The sequence below is a fragment of the Rattus norvegicus genome, chromosome 12, assembly GCF_036323735.1.
Source record: "Rattus norvegicus strain BN/NHsdMcwi chromosome 12, GRCr8, whole genome shotgun sequence".
Classification (NCBI taxonomy): Eukaryota; Metazoa; Chordata; class Mammalia; order Rodentia; family Muridae; genus Rattus; species Rattus norvegicus.
In genome coordinates, this window is record NC_086030.1 from 3,256,136 (window position 1) to 3,260,104 (window position 3,969).

A 3,969-nucleotide genomic window follows, 5' to 3' on the forward strand; every position below is an offset into this window, starting at 1 on the left:
TTTGTAGAATCTGGGGGTGACCAAACTTTTGACTCCATCTGGTCACCTTGGTGCTTAAGGTGTTGCCCCATGCTTGATCCTGTTGGCACATAGCGAGGACTAGATTGCCTCAGTCACTCATCTGAAATCAAAGTCAAATTCCCCCAGTCATCATAGCTGGACTGAATGCAGATCTAAGTTACAGAAACCAAAGTATCCAATACAGAAATAATTGAAATGTCCAAGAAAGAATTTACAGCCTTACTATTCAAAAGAATTGATGATCATAAGGAGTCAAATACATTCATGAATTAAGGAAATATATCTAAAACCTTGTCCAGATAGCCTCAAAAGTAAACGTAATAGTTAACAGAACAGTAGTAGAATTTCAAAATATAGAGGAAAAACTTTGGAAGGAGATTGAATCTTTGAAAACTAAACTAATAAAAATATTTGAAGAGGATGGTCAAACTGGTAGAAACCACAACAAACACTGTCATTAAGAGATAAGATTACTGGATTCAGTCCCCACCTACAAAATAAAAGAAAGGAAAAGAAAAAAAAAGAGAGATAAGATCATGCACAAGAACAAATCTCAGGCATAGAGGACAAGAGGGAAAATAAGAAGCATAAACAATATTCCAAAGATCCTGGGACACATTAAAGAGTCCAAACCTAAGAATTCATGGGGTATAGCAGGGAACAGCCGAAGTAACATTGATTGGATGAGACAGACTTATATTTCAGTGAAATTCTAGCAGAAATCATCACAAATTTATAGAAATAATTAAGCTTGCAAGTATAACATCCATGTAGAAATACAAACAGACAGAACCAGAGAAGAAATTCTCTGTGACATACAATCAGGATGTCAAAAATACAAAATAAATAAATAATTCTAGCCAGGCAGTGATGGTGTATGCCTTGTGTTTAATCCTACCATTTGTGGGACAGAGGCAGGCAGATCCCTATGAGTTCAAGGCCATACTGGTCAAAAGATCGAGTTCCAGGAAAACTAGAGCTCCACAGTAAAACCCTGTCTTAAAAAAGAAAGGAAGGAAGGAAGGAAGGGAGAAAAGAGAAGGAAAGAAAACTAAAAGAAATAATCCTAAAAGCAGCATACAAGAAAACAACAGCTAACAAAGAACTGAACCTTGAAGCTGTGTTATGCTCTGGGAGCTAGAGATCTGAGATTAATGTCCTAACTTCCATCTCATCTCCAGCCAGGAGTGGGTGGGAGCAAAGTCCTTCACTTCAAAGCTCAAGCTTGCTCCTCTGGTTAGGCAGCTGCCTTGTTCCTGAGATTCATGTTAGGGGCTTCTGTATTTAATATTCCTGTAACTCTCCCTCCTTGGTATTTCTGCAGCTGGGTTTGAATACGCAAAGGCCGTCAAACCTTGTATTCCTCTTGAAGTATTCCTGGATTAGAAGTTAACTCAGAGCACACCAAGCAATTAGTAGTAATCAGCTGAGCTATTTACAGGTATACATGTAGAGTCTTTCCTGAATTATGAAGTGCATATGGGCTCTCAAATGTTGAATAGAGAAGTGGCCATCTGTCTATCCACCCTGTCTTCCCCATTGGTTATCAGGATCATATGCAATCTGAGTGCCCTGGCTTCTTAGATGTTTTCCTGACTCTAGAGTCTCCATTGTCTGGTGTTATTCCCATATGCTGGGAAGAACTCAACTGTGTTCTGAAGGATACACAGGGTTTGTGGAAGGAGATGAATATGAATGAGCCTTCTAGATATAGAACAAGGGGGCACCTGGGAAGAAGCAGATCTGGCTGAAGAAAAGTGTTCTTCAGGCATCCGTCATGTCAGTGACATAAGGTGGTGGAAATTAAGAAGGTAGTCTGAGCAAGGTTTCCCTGTAGAGACAGTGGGTTATCTAGAAGACAGCTAGAATTTTTAACCCAGAGGCCAGGGAGTTGTTCTAAGTATATCCTCTCCAAACTCACTCTATGGTGCCTGCATTAGGTTTAAAATGGACCTAACTCATCCACTAGACAGCAACAATGATGCATATAAAAGGCCTAGTCTACTTGAGTTCTGAAACTCAAAACGAGCCAACACAATTCCAGATCCAACCCAGGTCACCTAAAAAGCAATTTTAAAAAGGAATGAATGCTGCCATTTATCAAGAGCTTAAAAGCAGGACAATTCCACTTATTACCCCTAGAAATTCATTTTTTGGGTTCGATGGCAACTCTCTATGTAACTGACGAGACCAGCGGCAACTACACTGCCTCAACACAGAGACCCGATCGGACAAGGCACAAGCAGCGGAGGGTCAAAGAAGGATACATGCTCCAAGAATCCCAGCCTATGAAAACAAGTATGTGAAGTTTTTCAAGAATAAACCAGAACTTCCCCCAGGGCAGTGCCCTGACGCCACCACACAGGTCACCCCATCCAGACCTGACAGTGGTGAAGCAGGCCTCTCCAAGACAGACAAATGCAACCTGAAGGAGAAGAGGAGCCAGCCACAGGAGAAAGATGCAGAGGCCTTGAGCAGGACCCTTGATAAGGTGTCTGTGGGACACTCAGCCCAGACACCCAGTGCTCACCATGGCCCCCAAGCCACATCTCTAGCTGCCTTCCATGCACCCGATTCTGCTGCTACCACAGAGAAAGCCAAGAAGATCAAGCACCTAAGGAAGAATCTGATAGGTGGAGGAGCTGCAGTAGCACTTCCAGGCCGGGAAGTTCAGCAGAGAACAGCTGAAGAAGCTGACATGGCACAGAGTTCTGGAGGAGGAGCTGGAGGACTTGGAGTTGGGCCTCTGAGGCTTCAGGAATAGTGGAGTGGACTGAAGAACAAACCATGGGGTGCTCTGTGGTCCAGGGAGCATGGGCCACAACAGTCAGGAGGGGCACTCCCATACTGGCTCACTTTCCCCTCCTGTGGCCTGACTCTGTCCGCTAGAGGCTAGGATCTCTCTTCTTCATCCCTTCTCCTTCTCAGCTCCCATTTTTGAACTTTTCCCTTCTATCCCATTGTTCACAATCTCAGTGATGACCCCAGATACCTCTGCTGCTGATATAGGTGTCTTGTTGAAAAGGAACCCTGAGAGGGTGGGAGTCTGTCAGGGATCTGAGACTGAGGGTACAAGGAGTACCCAAGATTTGGAGTCTTAGTTCCTGTTCAGTGTTTATGAATAACTTCTGTGGCCACCAAAACCACCACCATCTCCACCAACTCCTCCTCCTCCTCCTCCTCCTCCTCCTCCTCCTCCTCCTCCTCCTCCTCCTCCTCTTCTTTCTCCTCCTCCTCCTTTTCATCTTTTATTTAAGAATGTAAGAATAAATTCAAGTAGATGACAAAAAAAAGTTCACTTACTGTTTGTAGCAAACCTATGTCCTGTTGAGATATAGTGGTTTCCATAGATTTATTTATTCGCTTGTATTTGTTTGTTTCTTTGTTATTATGTCCACAGGTGTTTTGCTTGCATGTATATCTGTGCAATAGTGTGTGTGCCTGGTGTGTAGAAAGATCAGAAGAGGGCATGAGATCCCTGGGACTAGAGTTATGGAGTGTTGAGAGCTGCCATGTGGGTACTAGGGATCCAAACCAGGTCTTCTGAAAGAGCAGCCACTGTGCTTAACTGCTGATTCATTTCTCCAGCTCATTTCCATATTTCAAATACAGAAAAGAGGAACTCTTTTGATTAACCATCCAGGTAGACAAGGCCAAACAACGACCACACCCAGATTCCTTTTTCCAGTGTATAGGCTCTGAACTTTTGTTTTGTTTTGTTTTGTTCTGTCTCCAATGACATGTGAAGGGACAGCCTGTATCTCTTAAGCTGAGAAGGGCCTGAATACATAGCCCTATTTTTATTGAAGCAGGGAATTTTGGGCGCTCCTACCCTAGAAATCTGTCAATCTGAACTTCTTCAAGATCTGATCAACTTGTGAGGAATTAACCCAGCACCATTGGTCACAAATTCATTTTTTCAGTATTTTTTTCATTTATTGAATATTT

The 3,969-nt window shown here is 42.9% G+C and overlaps 1 pseudogene; it reads left to right on the forward strand.

Annotated features, from left to right (window-relative positions):
- Nucleotides 1–1,316: 1,316 nt before the first annotated feature.
- LOC134481227 (partner of Y14 and mago-like) lies at nt 1,317–2,771 on the forward strand (annotated as a pseudogene).
- Nucleotides 2,772–3,969: the final 1,198 nt, after the last annotated feature.